Source organism: Pollicipes pollicipes, unplaced genomic scaffold (assembly GCF_011947565.3).
Source record: "Pollicipes pollicipes isolate AB1234 unplaced genomic scaffold, Ppol_2.1 Scaffold_6686;HRSCAF=7923_pilon_pilon_pilon, whole genome shotgun sequence".
Lineage (NCBI taxonomy): Eukaryota > Metazoa > Arthropoda > Thecostraca > Pollicipedomorpha > Pollicipedidae > Pollicipes > Pollicipes pollicipes.
Genome location: NW_023596921.1, coordinates 804,924 through 824,721, shown reverse-complemented (window position 1 = coordinate 824,721; position 19,798 = coordinate 804,924).

Below are 19,798 nucleotides of genomic sequence, written 5' to 3'. Positions count from 1 at the left end.
CATATATTTAAGTTTTTCCAAATAAAACTAAAGGCGTTCAGAAAGTTACATACAATCATTACCTGTAGTCATGATTTTCATCTTACATTCATTGCATGATCATATTACACGACCATTAGAACAATGCCAATTGAACATGTTCATGTAGCGGAGCCTGTGTTTTGGCTTCGTTTGGTGCCGCACAATTTCTTTGACCTTAGCCAAAGCCGAAGCCGTACAAGGGAGCCGAAATGGATATCAACAAAACAGATGGTGGAATAGATCAGCCCAAGGTATGTAAGATACTGCCTTTATTTTATATGTTGCGGCACGAGCTCTCTGGTCTTGTTCCTAAGATGCTGTCATGAAAGTTTACGGTTACCTATGTTTCTGGCTGCTTGAGGCTTATTAGGTAGGAAAGGAGCTTACATGACGATGACCGGTAAGAAAAAGTAACTTGCTGGCCGGCGCAACGCGAGACGAATAATGATTTCAGTAAATCTGGAGTTATTCTCGTGAAGGAGCAATTTTCCATGTCTGCAGAAAGCCCACTACCCATCCTTGGAGGAAAATTTATGTTGCAAGCGCCAAAAGTGGATGTTTGAGCCGAACATATAAGTCCACAAGTATGCAAGAGTGGTCAAATGGGCTACAAGTGGCCAAATTCAAATAACTTCAGTATCCATGTTCAATACTGCCAAGTGTGACACTATTTCTAAGACCTCATTGCAGCAGGGCTGTATCAAACAACTGAAATTTAGAAAGCTTTGTGAAATGGTTAACGCATATTGTTTCCGTCCGTTTGTATCAACTCTAAGAAACACAAGGAATGTAGTTTCATATGGTAAGGTCACCCCCACCCCTGCGAATTATAGCACAAAAAGTGGAATAGGCACAGCTATTTTCCCTGCTCAGCCTCTTAAACTGTTCTGAAAGGTGTGCCCGTGAGTAACACTCTGCTGAACCCTGAAAATCAATTTTACGGGAGTCCCGGTTAAGATTAAACAGGACATCGGCTAAGACAGCACGTGACAACTATCGGCACGGCTTGCGCAGTCGGTGTTGCAAAAACCCTTACCTTATAAAACAATGCGATATTTTGATAATAACTCGCCATTTCGCAATTAAATGAAATACGTCGAATTCGCAATTCAAAGTAAAAGTAATGCGCCCGTTGTTTAGAAATTCACCGCTTTCTGAATTCAAGACACCTGTGTTGAAACTCAGCTTTACACATCGCAACGAGTGAGTGAGTGAGAGAGTGAGAGAGATAAATAAATAAAGAAATAAATTATATATATATATATATATATATATATATATATATATATATATATATATATATATATATATATACAGCGCACATAGCTGCGGTACAGCTGTCACTGTTAGGGCAAATTGGTGCGTCCATATTCAACATTCCCTGCGTGGAAGCGCGTGGGCCCGCTACCCGGATCGCACACAAACATCAGAGGCCCAGCTCGCCGGGACGAGCCGGCACCAACAGCACGGAAACATTAATAGCGCCGGCACAGTCACGATCTGCTGGGTGACAAAAAGGCAACTGGAGCGAGGATGATGCGAGGATAACCGCTTGAAGTCCCGACCCAGACATTCAAGGTCCTCGCAGGCAGCCGTGACCTTTCGCCAACGTCCGCCCTAGAACAACTGATGCTGAGATATAGCTATTTTTTAAAGGAATGGGAGAAACAGATAGCGAAGAGTACGAGCTGTAAGCGGAACAAGACAGGACGGCACCACCTCTGGAGGTCAGCGCACAAACTCATTGGGGTCGTCCCTCCTCAATCACCAATGGCAAAAGACCATGCTCCCCCAAAAAAGGGGTGAAGTCGAAGGAACTTGGCTCCCGCTATCTAATTTCCGGCTTAAGTCTAATTCGGCTCTTTATTGGGGTCATGTGATCTTGCCTATAACTACGATAAGGCTTAAAAATAGCCTGTGCTGCAATACACTAAACGCGTGGGACCTTGCATTTTTGTGAGTCATGTCCGACCTTGTCCCTGAACGGAATATCACTGGACTAAGAATCCGCAGTCAGTTTTGTTGCAAACATGTTGACGTGCGGCTCCTGGGGAATTCGCTCGGCATGCATCGGAGTATGGGATGGGACAAAAAAATAACTTGCAGTTACAAAGGAAGGAAGTGAGTAATGGATGTTACTGTCAGAGAACCGTTTACTTCCTCATTCCCACGTTTGTTTGAATCTTAAGCGCAAAACCATCCAATCGGATATATTTTTTGAATTTAAGTCTACGCCCAGTAGTGCTTGTTCACAATTAATCCTGACCTTACCATCCGATCGCGAAATTCCAGGCCAACGTCAGAAATTGCGACGACATTTTAACGTGCCGTAATTCCCGGCACGGTCTGCCCTACTCTCTGACGTCACCTGACCTTTAGCGCAGCCGCTGCCACTAGCCGCAGGCCATCCCAGCCAAGGGCAAATAGCAAATGATTAAATCGTTTTGAAACTAGCTCTCAGCGGTTGGGAGAATCCGAAAACAAATCCAACGAGCTAAACTACCGGAACAGAACCGCCTTGGCGCTCCACTCTCTGTCTCTGTTTCTGTCTCTGTCTCTGTCTCTACCTCTCCCTCTCCCTCCCCCTCCCTTTCCCTTCTTCTCTCTGTCCCTCTCTCTTTCTCTCTCTCTCTCATTCTCTTTCCCTCTCCCTCTCTCTCTCTCTCTCTCTCTCTCTCTCTCTCTCTCTCTCTCTCTCTCTCTCTCTCTCTCTCTCTCTCTCTCTCTCTCCATCTCTCACCAAGTGAAGAAACAGTCAGGTTTCAAGAAAGGAAGCGATTTTCCATTAGTGTACATCGTTGTCATCAATTTGTTTCTCGCTCATCAATATCTTCCCAATAACGTGCTGACGAATGGCGGATTGATCTCTGACACAAATGTCAATCGTCGACATAGGAGGGGTCTCAAAAAGCCACTTAACATTTCGCATCCATAGCGGCCCCATCGCAATACTGTCCTGAGACCCGAACCGGAGCAACCATGATAAGGAGGTAAATGTGACGGCTATCGTTTCGGTTCTTGGGCTTACTACTGGGAGGGAAAGAAGACGATCAGGGGAGCGCGAGAGGTTTTGCCCCTCGTACGCTAAGAAAAGTTATGCGTAAATAACGGCCCAGCAGTGGAAAAATTAGCACCCAATGTTTCTGAGGTCAAGCCAACTCAGTGCGAGATAACATCCTCCGGGCTATTTAACACAGGATAATGGGTGCCAGTGTGGCAGCGGAATACAAATTTCTCCGTAGACACGAAGGAAGTGTTATTTAAAGGGAATGCAATACGTTTGGAGATATTGAGGCAAGCGTGATACATCATGAAATAGACTCATTTGCAACTTCTGGCTGGCTTTTGAGCATAAGAATGCTATAGACAACAAATTTCACCATTCGGCACATATATTCCTAAGTATGTCATTATTTCATTACACTATGGAACGTCTTGATGACGTGATGACCACGACGCTACCAGACCGGTCCCGTCGAAATTGCCACTGTGGCGGACGGGCTGACTTACTTGCAGTCATCATCACCTCTATTATACTAAGGCCGAGGACGTGTGTGAGTGTGTTTATCCGCCATCGGCGTGTGTCTGTTACCCAGGCCAGACGGCGGTGAGGTTTTGCGCGAAATTTTCACCCAACCGGGGTGCGCCGGCTACGATTGGCATTGTTCCGTGACGACTCTGCATTTCGCACCGTCAGCACGTGGCGCGTGAAATGTATTCGCAAAGTTCCCACAGCTTTGTAACATGGACGCCTGGAATTTTCCACCGATCGGCGGACTGCCGGACACTCGTGCACTCCCGGGGCCACATCTCGACAGCGACAACAGGTCAAAGCAAACACGAAATTTGCACGCTTCGATAATTATGTAATTGTACCGGGAATTAGGCACTATTAAGTTAGAGGTGCCACGTGGCGCTGGGCACATGCGCAGAAGCTGGAAATATGAAATTGACCGTTTTTGACGGTGTTTATGTTTGGGTCACATCTCGATACCCAGCGTAGGTAGAAGCGTGTCCTAAAGTTTTGCAACGTTAAGAAATGTTCCACCTACAATGTGAGTGTCCAACGCGACTTTATACGACGCACGGTTGTGCTGCAAATTGCAAGACATGATGCGGATCGCGGCATTTCAGAAATAGGCGCGGAATATAAGACGCTACCGTCGAAACTGTGTAGGATTTTGACATTAAGAATTACACTAGCCTATTCGTCGATTCTTTTATGCATTTGACACCCTTTTGCTGCTCTTTTTTGCTACATTTTGCTCACAAATTGTCTTCGAGTAATGGGTTGAGCTACGGCTTCCTACGTCGCGATGAAAAGGTACTGGCGGTGTCCTGGCTGGCACTGGCGATATTTTTAGGCGAAATGACTAACGGCATAGATGCGTCTGTGCTAGGCCGCCGGCCCAGGTTGTTTCACAGCCCGCAGGTCGCGGAGGTGACCGGTAACATCGCGCGGCCTCTCTGCTTGCCACCTCGGACCAATATTTTGGCAACCACGGATCAAAGCGACGGAGGATTGGCACGCTTTGATACAGAATGGTACGGGAATCGCATGGTGCTTGGTCACCTGCCGCACGTGGCACGTGTTTGGCGCCCGCCAGATGGCAAGATCGATTTGGCTGCGTTCGTTTTTTATTCTTTTTTTACGTGCTGTGCCGCATCTCGACACTAAGTGCAGGAGGTAGAGACGTGAATTCTATTGGAAAGCGTCCACCGATGTGCCACGTACGTTTGCAGTGCGCGGCACCACTTTGTACGACGCACGGCTGCGCTGCAGGTCGTCAGAAAAGTAGGGCATGTCGGCATTACGGGCAGCTCCGTCAGCCATAGACATAACACGGCCGACGGAGATCTGCGGCCGATCGGCGGCCAGCCGGCAAGGCGCGCCATCCCGGGCGCACAATCCGACAACGACGGGTCGGAGCGACTCGGAGGTGAAACGATCCGATGTAGAACTGAACCGACAATCACGCGGTGTGGAGTGCTGGGTTCACGCGCCACCTGGCACGAGCCAACAAGATGCATCTTGAGCAATTTTCCGCGTTTTGCGTCATATCTGGGCACTGAAATCTTGTAGCGACTTGAGGTTGTCATGCTATGGTGGGGAATCCGACAGAGAATTGCATCGCGGCATGTGCATGGTCGCGTGGGTCACGCGTTACGCCGACACGATCTGTAATTTTTTTTTTGTTGACGTGTCGACAGGTCGTGTGCCACATCTCGGCATCCAGGATGCAGAGCCACTCGGGAGTGGCATGCTTCCATAGGGAATCGAAAGGGGCAATCACGTGCTGCTGCAATGCGTGCTCTCATTTATCACATGTCACGTACGTAGGGACCAGCAAGATGGACTTGCAGTTTTCGACCGTTTGTCACGTTTGTGCCGTGTCTCGGCACCTAGTGACACCGGAAACGTGAATCTAACGGGAAACAAAAATAAATCAAATGTTGACGTTTTAGAAAGAGCACAGTGAGGTAAGCCTGCAACAGCTTACATATATATATATATATATATATATATATATATATATATATATATAATGCCACTGTACCACTAGATCGACAAATGCTGTGCACAGAGGAGGGTCATTGGGCGACGCAGTTAAACCGTGCCCACATGTAATTACACCCCGGGTATGGTTTATCGATAACATCTGCGCCGGCAGCAAATGAAGCGTTGGTTTCAGCTCATGAGCGCGTGCGTTTCACAAAAAAGAAACGTCACAAAATACGCTGATGCTGCACATTTGACGTGATCAAAAGGAGCTGACACTAGAAAAAGCAGCATTGAAATACTGGTGAATGTTGATAACTCATTAACCATGCTATGCGTACCGATTTTGTAACAGCTCAAGGAGGACATTTCGTGCGATGCACGGGTTCCAGCCATGTAGCGCCTTCACTCGATTTTATTCTCCGAAGGGATTCGATTCATTGTAATGTGTAAAAAGTGATTCCGACCCAGAGACGTGCCCGTTTAATTTAGAAAAAAATGGAAGCTCAGACCACAGTCGACCTAAAGCAGTATGATGTAGACTCGGACGCAAACATTTGGTGATTCTGTAATTTAGACGTAAATATACATGAGCCGGGGAAAAACTGAACTAATGAGGAAAATCTGATAACAAATCGTGGTGGATAGCGACGAAATTGCAAGCAATGTTGAAGCAGTTCCGCGTGCACCGCAAATGCTGTGCAATCACAGGCATAAGCGGTATGGTCTAAACGGTGTGCCTTTGTGCTGCAACATGCTGTCGCAGTGTGAATAACGGGCCGCATGCCCCAGCACGCCGTCCTCGTCTCATGTCTGTCCGCATGTGTGCTGGCAGCCTGGATCAGGGCCATAGCGAACGTTCAACCCAAGCCGCGAACGAGCCAGATGATCCTGGTCAACGTCTGGGTTTACCAGTACCAGCACATCGGCCGGAACTACCGCAGTCAGTTCATTCGCTGACCTCATTCGGGCCAGCGCAGTCACCGACCCCATGGTGTAGGTGTAGCGCAGCAGCCAGCCTCACAAGAACCAAGGCAACAGCCGGTCCCACAACTCATAAGTCTATCCCAATTTCCTCCAGCGAAGGCTGGAAAGCTGAATTCAGTGAAGGAAACTGTTTATAGCAGACCGGTGGGCGCGAAGCCACTGTGAAATGGGGGAGGAGAGGAGCTAACATCATTTTTTAACTGCTCACTGCCGCTTTTCGCTACTACGTTGCATTTTCCATATGCATTAGTATGTAAACCTGAAATAGTTCGGCTTTCGGAAAAAACTTGGTGTTTGAACTAGCCTGGCGGGATCAATGGCTGACTAAGCAGCACAAACTTCCAACCCGTCGCGCGATCTCGCTGAGAATAGTCCAATGTTTTTTTCCGCGGGACTATCATTCTTAGTTTGAAAATGGCATGTGGGGATCACACCGAGCCTCCGCCTCATCTGTCCGCGTTATGAAAAATGGCGAATCCAGGCGATGGCCAAATGACATCAGACGGCTCGGTTTGCGGCCTTGCCTTCAGCTTCGAACCGTCTAGATATGTCGCCAACTGCAACCGCCCGGGATAAAGTGCTCCCTAATGTCGGGCCTCATTGTCGGATCGGAATCATTCGAACGTTGATTGATAGCTCTGAACAAGCAAAATGCATCAAAGAGTCGCCAAAACATCCAGAAGGTTAAAAGACGAAGAGCTCTCTGCCATGCGTGATGTTTGACTGCGTTTCTGTTATGGGGAAACAAGCTATCATGTTCCTCCGCTCCAAAGATTGACTTCATACGGTGCATGAGGGTTATGGATACAGATCAGCTAAGACCAAGTCAACTTCAGGTCGAAACCAGGCCGAGACCAGGCTAAAGTTCAGATCAAACCGGACCAAGTTGAGGTCAAGATAATGCAAGGTCGAGTCCGGGATCAAACCAATTTCAGGTCAGCGTCAGACGAGTTTAAAGTCAGGTCAGGTAAGAACAGGCTAATATCATATCAAGGCCAAGATGAGTTTTTAGATCGTATTTTTTAAGTTCGCGTTATATGCCCGATGATGGTGCCATAGTGTGGCCTCGTCTAATGTTACAGACTTCCAGTGGCAGGCAGTGCGTCTTTTTTTGTCCGAACACTTATTTCCAGCCGTACATTTATTTCCACTAATGGGTCAAACAAATTACTAATGCATTTAATAACTTTGATAGGTCAGGGGGTACCCAGGGACCACCATGTGCGTTCGGCCCTGGGAGCACCTCACACACAACCTGGCCCAAAGGCCTAAATACAAATTTCGTGTGTTTTCGAACTGACCAATCTCTTGAGAAGCGGCTGGCGTATTTGTGGACACAAGATTCATTGTGCATTTGCACGCTACTCGAGCACTATCTTTGGCACTTTTTCGTTCAAATAATCAGTCAAATGGAAGCCAGATTGGTGTCGACTGTGAGACGACCTCTGTTTTCGGCCGAAGGCTGTGTTATACGTAGTTATCCCGTGACGCATGGAGCCCTTGATAACTATGCTATCACGCAAACAACCACTTAAGATGCACATCCATAAATCTATCCAACGACCCTACCGACATATAACAAGTTATCGTCTATTGGTGCGTTGACCACCAGCTCTCTTTAAAATCTGTCGTTCACAGGCAGTAAGAGCCGCCGACTCGACCTTTCCGCAACATTCCTGTTCTGGACTGACTTGGCTGTGCTGGCTTCTTCTGAATTGCGTGTCATTTTGGCCTGCGTGAGCCTTGCGCGGGACCTTCCAGGCGCGAATCCTCGTTTTCGATGTCATCAGCCGGTGGGAAGACTTATCACAAGCGTTTCAGCGTAAATTTCGATCGACTGCAAGCACCACTGGATTGGGCAGCATTTGAAGACAGCAGCGGTAGCAATCCTTGTGAAAAATGAAATCCAGGTCATCTCTCGCTCTCAAATGTCGTCAAAGTAAGAATGTTCATCCCAGCAACTGCATGTGAATGGACACACTTCATGCACCATCTTTTGAATGATGCCATATCGGCATGACGAGCGCTACTATATTAGATCTTTCCGATCCAACAACTTAATGAACGTCGCACAATTTACGAAAAGTCCTGCTGGCACGCGCCCATTTTGAAAGCAAGGCGTTTAGCTTGCTTCATTTGTCAAACATGACAACCGTAGCCCATTCAACGTTTTTCGGAAATCATCCGAAAGAATAGCGAAATTGGACTTGGAATAGCGAAATGCCACGGAAACTTCTTGGCCGCAGCGTTAGGATAGCACAGCTTTGCTGAGAATACACCACCCAATCACCTCTCTGCAAGTGCAGGTGTCGGTGTGCAGTTTTCATTCTCATTCCAGCCGGAACCGTGTTTTTTGGGGACACAAAATGACCCCAGTGCCTGGCGCTACCTAAAATATCAGTAGCCAGGCAATCGAAAGCATGGATTTGCTGCATTTGAGCTGTGCTGAACATTGGCGTCACCTCAGTGGTTGGATGAGATCAACAGCGAAAGGAGCTGCGCAGTTTGTGGCGTCTCGGATCGACCGTGAATTATGCAGCAAGTTCAAGTTTGCGCTTCCCATGAAGAATTGCGAAACCAAAAACCATAACGATCCAGAAACCAAGAAAACCATGAACCATAAGAATCCGCCCCGAGCACGTGCCTCTGGGCGAAGGTTAAACGTCACTGGCCGAGGGAACGCATGCGGTCGTGGAAGCGTAGCACCTCTCAACGGTGCACATCAGAATTCGCGCCCATGAATACATAGTTGATAAATATGCACGCGCTGTGATTGATGAAGCACGTGCTATAACAATATACGTGTTGCGATTCTCAGGTTTCCGACCAAGTTAACCGGATTATCACTGCGGCCATTTTTTTAACGCAAAAAGCAAGATGTGTGGTACAGAAAGTTAGAGCCTTACTTACTTAATAAAATGTCATCATGTACCTGTTCGCGCCATTTTTTTTTTTTGCTGGATGGTAAGCCTATTTCAAATAAAATCTATTCCATGATCTCATACATTTTTGAGCACCAAGTGTCATGCGGTTGTCAATTGATCAAAGCTGGTGAACTGTCATGATTTATCTTCAACTCAAATCAGTAGTAGCTGTCACGGAGGATTTCAGCTAGCGTTCCGAAGTCACCCACCATCGAGAACGGCCAGAAACTACTGTCCACAATCTAAATGAGGGACATTGTGAGCGTCCACGAGCAGCTGAAACCACTGCTAAAACGCAACGGCTTGATGCGGCAGTGGAGAAGAACCTCATGCGTTCCCCACCAACAGCACGAAGCACTTGCGGGTGGTGTTGTCACGCAGCGTCTGGTACTGAGCAGTGTGCAGGTTTCTTCGTTCTGAAGACCTGAGCCCATCGTTATCACGTACATATCAAGCAAGGCCTAAATGGCTAAGACACGAACAAGCGGGAAATGTGTGACTTGATGTTGCTGCCATTCGTGTCTTATGACGCTTTACCAGCTGGAGCTACATAGCGACGCCTACTTCTCACCCTGGCAGGTGGGGCGGGCACCGCGAGGAACCAAACTCCGTACCCCTGACTTCCCAGTTGCGCAGCTTAAGCACTGCGCAGCCGCGACTCCCGCTGTGTGAATTGTTCACACAGGGCCAGGCCAGCCACACAGACTTTATGGAGACTATATGGTCCCCAGATGAGGCTCGCTCTTACCACCATGGACGTGCGGGAGGAGCTGGTTGCCCTGGGGGTCGTCATTGGGACTTTATGACGCTCTCAGCTACTGAGGCTATATGGCATTGCCCACCCCTTGCTTTGACGGGAAACGCCACGCCACTACCACTACCAGAACCCTTGCTCTAGGGATAATCATTACCAACAGAAAAGTCTGAGAGGCCTCTCGATGGAGAAAAGTGCACGGCATGAATGACTATGAGCAGCCACAGAGTGACTGGGTTGTACTGGCTAAACGTGGAACGATGACCACTGCAACCTGTTGGGCACCGACCGCTTTTGCAAGGCTTTGGAAAAAATGTGCAAGGCCCGCGGGGGGGGGGGGGGAGAAGCGAGGCTTCAAAAGAGAAAGGCAATGGTTCCAGCAGGATCGTGCGACCCCACACACAACGTCAGGAACTAGAAGTTGGCACCTGACATGCTTCAGTGGTCACAATATCTCCTATGCAACGCAACACCAGTGATTACCTCACGCTACTGACATAACTCAACACACTGCACCTTTTCTTTGAAGACACCCAAAGAACAACGTGCATTGCCACAAGCTCCCAGATTTCGTGAGATAAAGGATGTCATGATGTTCGTTTCTCAAACCATTTCTAAGGAAACGTGCTTAGCAATCTCCAGGTGAGTTGTGAAGAGAATAGTGACCTATCAATGCCGGCGCAAAAACTATGTAGAACGTACGTAACGTAGCACGCTCACAGCAGTTACATTATTGATGCCATCTGCCTTATTCTTACAAAATTAAAACTTCAGGACATTCTCTTACAGGCACGGGCTTCAAAAAATCAACTGGATGGCATGGATATATGCATGTTTACATTTCGTCACATTGTTTGTGAGCAACCCATACGTTTTATCACCTTTCATCAGCAAACCGGGATTTTACAGAACGAGGCATGAGTGGCACGGTTTTGTGGCGACGAAATTAGTAGCATCCGCTAAAAAAACGCGCAATCGATCCTCCATCCTCTTCATTATAAAGAAACCATAGCCTTCGCTTCGGCAGTGCGGAAGTCTTGCTTGCCTCCTAAAAAACAATATTTACAATCGCTTGCAATGACCTTGAGCTGTTTGAATTGTTTCATTTAGAGTAAAACAATGACATCCTATAACTAATCATTTTCGTCACCATTACGCACGATGTCCCCAGCTCACATCACGCTGAATCAGCAGTAAATTGGTATGGACCGGAATCATAAGGTTACGGCGAGGTCACCTCATAAGATAATTCGAACAAATTTTGTGTATCTTATATTTAAACGAAATGCTCAACATTTGTAAGGCGTTTTGAATCGATTTAGCCATCTTGAGGACCTTTCCATGCAGTTCACAGTCATGTCCTTTTTAAGACTCAAAACGCTCTGGTTCCTGAGTTACACCCGCAAAAGTGCGAAAAGGTTTGTTGGTAGCCTGTTTCAAAGTTGCCTCGTCATTAATGACGTCATAGAAACGTCAAACGATGGCGGTCATCCTGTTTTCTGCTTATGGTCAAAACAGCATGGCCGCTGGTACATACGCAACAGCGATGATGCGACACCTATGATACAATGCGTGGAAGATAATTGGCTTTTAGAAAGATTTCGCTACCGAAAGCGTGTCGCGAGCGTAAACGTGAGCACTTTCGGGCTGTGCGGCACTCTGGAACGGGTCATATTTCCTTCTTTCTAGGCCACAGTTCAATGTTATAAAAAAGAACGCCAAGGTCTGCAAAAAAGTACGGAACCCCCAAAACGGGCGCTCCCTAGAGTTATAAAAAAGAAGACGCGACGACATATCTGTCTTATTTCCCCTGCTGGCGTTTTTTGCCTTTTTACTGGCGTATTTCTTACAGACAGCTCGCTTGGCGCATTGTGTGCCGGAGCACAGAACGTTGCACGGGTTTATGGGTTGGCAATGCATTATGAAATTCGGGAAATATTACAGTAATTTGAGATAAATATTTCACTAAATATTTCGCACATATTGTAACACAAATGTAAAACTTGAACAAACATTGTGTTCTTCAAGTGCAATCTCTCGAGCCGCATTACCATGAACCCCCGTTGGGACTTTGTTTTGAGGGGAGGTCACGGTCAAATGCGGTGCTATGACTAAAAATCTGCGCGGAAATTGCGAGAAAGCCTGCACATTGATAATCCCGCGAGCTGTAAAAGTGTGAGATCACATTTATTTCACAAAGGAATGTGGTTCGAATTTTGAAATGTGTGTGATCACTGGTGGTGGGTGCCAGTGGTTTGTATTGATCTTAATGTGATGGGGAGTGTGCGTACGAGTTTTGTACTTCTGAGAGATAACATTGTTTTGGTATTATTTAAGTCTACTGACTCCCAATAGAATGTGATATATTGATGCCTGCCTGTACCTTTATGTTTGTGTTTGAACATGACAAAGGAATGCTGGCAAACTAAGAGAAACACTAGCACTTGTGCTGCAGGGGTGTACGGAGACAAGCTGGTACTTTATTATGATCTTGCCAACATTTTGAATCTATCGAGGCATTACAGCGTGCAATTAATCCATTGCATGCCATTATATCAGCAATTCATTTTGTCAGTAGGGGCTGGTGCGCGCAGCTCATTAATGGACAGGTTCAGTATATCTTCACATTACACGGGTTTGCAAAATTTATCTTTCCTTAAACAAATCTGAAAATATAGAGCTCTATTATTGCTAATGCACATTGTACTGTCTTCACAACTTTTGTATGCGGGCGAACATTACTCATAAGTCATCAATGTCGTAGTCACTGCAACTTGCGTGAGATGCTGGGTGCTGAGAAGGGTGGAAAAGTGTTTCTGCTGGTGTCTTGATCACTTAATAATATTGCTGTGCGTCACTTAAAAATATTTTTATCGTGAGCCTTGTTTGCACTGACAGCTTCATCACTTCCTTGCATCTTGCCCATCCAACCATACTGCATGCACTTGTCAGTCTCCAGCCTTGTGCAAGGTCAGCATGTTTGCAGCGTCATTTCACCACATGTGGAATTTTCTGTTTTTTTTTAGTAAAGCAGCCTGATGGCTGCAGCATGTTGCATTGCTGTGGAAGTGAAAGATGCGTTTGCATCTTTCTCGCCTACGTTTTGTTGATTCTAAAAACAGGCTGAGCAAGTCTTGCCACTTATTGGTTGCCTGCTTTGCTGAAAGTGATTTGCTTATCGTATCATGTGTTTTTCGGTCAGTCATATGTCAGATGGGCTGTCAATACAAGAGGGCACTCTTGACCCGCCTTTTCCTAATGGAATTTATTGTGAAAGCAGCATGTACAAAAACTATATCGCTGTTCATTACGCCACGCCACAGTAAAACACTGAGGTAGTGCCACAATGAAGTTGACCAGTGCCATAACACAATGTACCACATTGGTTGACTACTCTATGTCAAACATTGCCAAAGGACTATCAAAAACAAAAATGTCAATGTACCACAATGGTTATATCATGGTTTACCATTAATTGCATAAACGGTCCTAAGCAAAAAAAAAAAAATTGTAGGCCCAACCTTGCCGTCTTTACCACAGCAATAGCGATGCTTTGGCAATCGATTCATAGCAACGTTACGAAGCTATTAATATTCGCGTGACACCGCAATTCCAGTTGCAAACAATAAAGAAAGTAACTACTGTACACATCACATAATATCAATGACGGGACTGCAGCACTGCGTGCATCGATGGGTCGACAATAAAGTATTGACAAAATCATCATCAACAGCATAGCAGCAACAGCAGCAGCACGGCATATCTGCTTTGACATCAATAATCTGCCATAAAAGCCATTGCTATGTTGATGTTGTCAAACTATGTTGCGATTGGTATGTTGCGTATGTCAAACAGTCCACCAAAGCTTTCCCTATGGCCAGCACCAAGACAAACAATCCACAAACAAACCACCCACTAATCCGCCACTCGACACAGCTCGCGAGGAGGATGGCCGGTTGGCGTCAGCTTTCGTGTGTTTCGAGATATTCTTTAGGTCTGGCTGCCAGATGCTCCCGGGTATCGCTGTCGTCACAAAACCATTCCATGATGCCATCAATGACGCAATGCGGCGTTTTTTATACAAAATTGGAAATTTTGCTAATTAGCTTCATTTTTGAGCCTTGAAAGCTGACCAACAGTTACAAGTCAGCTTTTCTCATCAGATTTGTTGCCTACCTCAATATTTTCAAATGTGGAACATTCCCTTTAACCGGCGAGGCGAACTGCTGAACTGATGAGTACTAATGGTAAACGGCGCCAAAGTTCCTGACCATCGAAATGCTCAGCTTGCTAGCATTTACCAATTAATTTACCGGGTTCACGCGATGACGTGTCATAAATCATTGTTGCGTTTTATTACTCTGGCTCTAGATCTGCCTTAAATTGTTCACTACCATAGCAGGCTCAAGTTGAAAACATGTTGCGCTTACCGCCAGGACCATTTGAAGTGACCGCCTTCGCAGGACAGCTATGACAAATGACGCAATCATCGCAATAACGATGTAATTACCCCGGCGGTCATAGGTTATGCCCACTGAGCGACGCGGCCGTCCAACACGGACTCCGCTGCACCGGCAAACCACGACAGCTATCTGCTGCAGGCGCGCTTATACCTCATCTCAACCGCTCGGCCCACTGCCGGGAGAGAGAGCCGGCCACCATTCCACGGCGCTCGCCACATTACCCTTCGTTGCGGCAATGGGGCTCAATTTGTGAGGGGGCACGGTCTGAGGTCTGCGGCCTCCGCGCTCAGCTCCTGTTCCTGCCTCTAGCTCTCGCGATGGTCTTGACAGAGTCGGCATTTCGCAAGCTTGGCATGGTGGTAAAGCTGGCAGTAAATGTGTGAGTGGGGAGTAAGCACATTCAGTTTGCTTGTGAATGCGTTATAAAGGTCACTGTAAACATGTAAAATGAGCGCCTGCACATTTCAAAAAATGTTAATTGATACGATATGCTCATGATTTATGATAATAATGACTTTAAAACAATCGAAACAGCATCCACACGGAAAGAGTACGGTGCACCAGACAAAATTTGAATACCTCATGTAACCTAAAGGTGAAATAATGTAATTCATCTTACATTCCTGTAATATATGCACTTATCAAACAGAAATACTGTGCACAACGCCGAAAGTACGCATTACACTGTTATCAAACGCTCGGAATAGCACCCGGATTCAAAGCGAACCTCAACTGCAGTTGCATTTTTTTACCTTGCGTACAACCGTCCCCTCCCCCTCCCATTGGATCGCCCCTGCCGCTGGACTGTGAACGAAACAACGGGCTCACTAGATTATCCATCGACCAGTTGTAACTACCCATGTCGTCGTTATCGTTGTAGCTTTATGATGACGTAGTAGCTAAGTCATTGGCACATTTACGCCCGGTACCAGCTTGAGGTCATCGGTGACTTTCAAAAGTACAGCATTCACGGACCGCACTGCTTGCTGTCAGCTTTATTTACACTATCGTACGGATCTGGCAGGTGGCGGCGGCACTGTACGTACAATTCGCAGGGAGTCGGTCACCAGATTTCGGTGAAGTGTCGCGCAGAGAGTCTGCCGTACGCGTCAAATCGAGGCCCTGTGTCATGGTACAGTGTCAATAGTACAGTCAAATAAACGCAGCGCCATTGCGCTTAAAGGCCGCTCAAACTTCCAAGCCCCGTCTCAGCTACGGCAGTCAGGTCAGCAGCGTAGCATGTCATCCCCACCTGTGCCCGAGGCCGGTTGTGTCGCCACGCGATGGCCGCTCATGCCTGCTGGCGACGCTCTCCTGCGCCGTGTCGGATGTCGCCTCCACCGGACAATTGTCCCAACTCCCTGGTGCTGCTCTTCGGTGATCTCAGCTACGGCGACGTCGGTCCGCTCGGCAACACCCGCATCCTCACGCCGAACATGGGTCAGTTCGCCGCTGGATAGCTGCCCTCCGGTGGGGCTGATCGCTGTGCTGATTATTTACCGAATCTGACCCGTCATGTCAGCCCGCCAGACGATCCGCATGTTACCAGGTCATGATCCACCTGTCGCCAATACATCAATTGACAATTAACTCCTTTGTTGTCATACAAAATTTCATGAAATGCAGAACGGATGATCGCCAGCTGTCACCAGTTAAGGGTGTGCCAGAAAATCAATCTTCCACGACTGCAAGGCGATGATCCGCTCGGCTCGCTGTTGGAGGACGCGTCGCACATCTGGCAGGTACGCGACCACTGGCCGCCATGGATCCCAGGCACTCAGCGCTGCCCATGCATCTGCCAATGCCACCATTCGCTGGTGCTGCCGCAGCCAGTCGTCTTCAACATCCAGCAGGACATCAACAAAGAAAGGCCGCTCTCGCCCGGCGCGGCGCGGCATCGATGCGCCATGCAGCCAGGCGGAATGTCGTGGAGCGATTTCCACGATTTCAAAATATATCAGCCGTCAATTGGCTCTCCATTAATGTTGTGTAAGTTATGATGACGTAATCAAACAATGGTTTGAGCATATTTACTAAACGGAGAAGTTGTGTCGTCTTGAGAAGTCCTTTCCACTTAAAAGTATATCAATGGTTATAAGTAAGCTTATTTCATCATACCAGATGCTTGCTTCAATGTCTTTAAATGTGAACTATTCCTTTTAAGATCATCTATCTACAGCGGATCAAAGTCAGGACATGATTGGCAGCAAAGCCGACCTGTGGCAGCTTTCAAGCTAATGCAACGACAAACTTTTAAATGGAGTGATGTGACCTTGGCATGTTTCCTTAGATAACCACGACACTCGAAATTCAATTGCCATCAATCCCAAGCACTTTCGATCAGTTGTGAAGGCTATGCACGGCACAGCTTAATGTTTTCCTGATTCACTTGATTTAACGCTAAAACAAGGAAGTACATACTCCTCCAGAATGACCCTTTAACTACATTTGTTTTTAACTATACTTGTGTTCTTGTGTTAGCTATATTTGTGCACACACACGCACGCACGCACGCCACCAGAGAGAGAGAAGAGAGCGAGGAAGAGAGAGAGAAGAGACGAGAGAGAGAGAGAGAGAGAGAGAGAGAGAGAGAGAGAGAGAGAGAGAGAGAGAGAGAGAAGAGAGAGAGAGAGAGGAGAGAGAGAGAGAGAGAGAGAGAGAGAGAGAGAGAGAGAGAGAGAGAGAGAGAGAGAGAGAGAGAGAGAGAGATATAGAGAGAGAGAGAGAGAGAGAGAGAGAGAGAGAGAGAGAGAGAGAGAGAGAGAGAGGAGAGAGAGAGAGAGAGAGAGAGAAGAGAGAGAGAGAGAGAGAGAGAGAGAGAGAGAGAGAGAGAGGAGAGAGAGAGAGAGAGAGAGAGAGAGAGAAGAGAGAGAGAGAGGAGAGAGAGAGAGAGAGAGAGAGAGAGAGAGAGAGAGAGAAGAGAGAGAGAGAGAGAGAGAGGAGAGAGAGAGAGAGAAGAAGAGAGAGAGAGAGAGAGAGAGAGAGAGAGAGAAGAGAGAGAGAGAAGAGAGAGAGAAGAGAGAGAGAGAGAGAGAGAGAAGAGAGAGAGAGGAGAGAAGAGAGAGAGAGGAAGAGAGATAGTGGAGAGAGAGGAGAGAGGTATAAAATGAGGGCTAGGCCATGATAAGGTTTATATATATATATATATATATTATATATATAATATATATATTATATATACTGTAATATATATATATATATATATATATATATACTGTAAAATCCACAGAGAAGTTAGCCGAAGCCCAAAATCAAGCCCAAACATGAGCAGCCGCGAAGGCTTAACGCTAGGCAGCCGCTGCGGAAAAAAACACAGGGCGATTACTGGCTCGAATTCTTGGATAGCAGTCACTTCGACGCGGCTGGGGCATATTAAAATTCCTATGTCTGGCCAACACCGGTACTCCAGCGCCCGCCTTTTTCCTCGCGGAACTGCCGTCCAGCGTGCCCGGCTGAGATCTGAAAGGTCGATGGTTCGGAGAGCGCGGCGCCAGCTGTCGGTCGCGACGTCGACATGCGACGGCTGACGAAAACGCGGTGAGGCTATCTCAGCGCCTCGAAGTCAATGGGAGAAAATGGTAGGAACCATGGGGAGGCGACTGTCCACAAGTAGAGCTAGCGGGCGGTCTCTACAGGGAACAAAATTAGCTGGACCGTAGCGGCGACGGAACGGGGCCTGGCGATCGGGAGCATGCGCCCGCACAGCAGCCAGTCCCTGGTGAAGATCCGACGGTATGGCGAGCGAGGCGAGCGAGCCTGGTCCACTTCCGGCGCCTGTTTTACTGCCGGATAACCTTGACTCGACGTTTGCAGAGGGTTTCCAGTCCAGGTAACTGAGGCGGCGGCAGCCAGCTGGTGATGACCTGATGTGTTTAGTGGTACCAGGATCGCGCCTGGATGGCAACCGGTGTGAGACAAAGGTTTCGCGCGATGAGATGCTGCCATCTCGGTGCGGTTGTAAAATGACTGAGAAGCTAGAGCACAGGCACCGGCCGTCCCTGCAGAGCTTCCAATGCATGTGTGCTGCCTGAGCCGCGTGTGGAGGTCCAGGAAATCACGAGCGCTTGATGCCACAACATCCCGAATCATCAACGGCCGAATCATGACGCTCGATTTTGGGATCCAGGCTGCCCCAATATATTTCTATTTGTATTTCCGCTGGGAACGACCACTGCCGCCCAGTGACGCCTTACGTCATTTAATTCCGCTAAACAGGGAGCTTCTGTGGTTATGCCTACCGTGGCAGCAAACATGTGATAATGGAATTACGTAGCGGATTTTCGATAAGAACTGACGTTAGCAGAAGGATTTTGTCTCAAGGCACCGGGCAAAACTTCACTAAAAAATTATGTATGCAGTGGTATTAACGTTCTTCTGAAACATGACCAGTATAGCAGATACCCACCAGTATCTACACAGATATCATCTTATGATAATTCTAATTTCAAAGCCCAGTTTGGCGTGAGATAAAAGACCAGCTCTAGCAAAGCCTCTTCCGTCTCTGTATCAATCAAAAACTTACACTCCTCGCAGATAGATTGGCCATATTTATCGTCCGTTACCTCATCCCTGGCTTTCATATAAATGAGAGCAATTCGTGCTTTGAATTCGTGGATGCTGGCTGCTTGCGTTCGGGCGAGGTCGTTTCTGTCAGGCGCCAGCTGCCGAGGCCGTTTCGTCTTCTTCATTTCATCTAGTTCTGTTCGGCTACCTTAGCCGGCGTTCTGCGGAGCGATAAACACGGGATCGGCTGTGCCGCTCGCACCGTGGCAAACATGGTAAATTAAACCTATGGGGGACATGTGATTAAGATACCAGGCCGTCATGGCAGAGCGCTCCATGACAATTTCTGCTTCTGGCCGCGAGATTAAGTATGATCGATTGGAGGGCCATTTATAACGCCCCATCGGCGGCGGAATATGCTGGCTCCGGGCGGTCTGTTCGTCTCCCGCGAACCTGCCCGACGAAAAGCGAGCAAACGAAATGAGGGCTGCTGCCCCTGATAGTGTTTAATCTAGCGATGACTCTTTTCGTGGACGTTTGGACCAGGGTTGGAAAGTTTGGTATGCATCTTAACAGCTTTGCTTATACTGGGTCATGATGCTATTTCATTCCGCCACACACGGCTAGAAAAAAACTGGCCAATTAG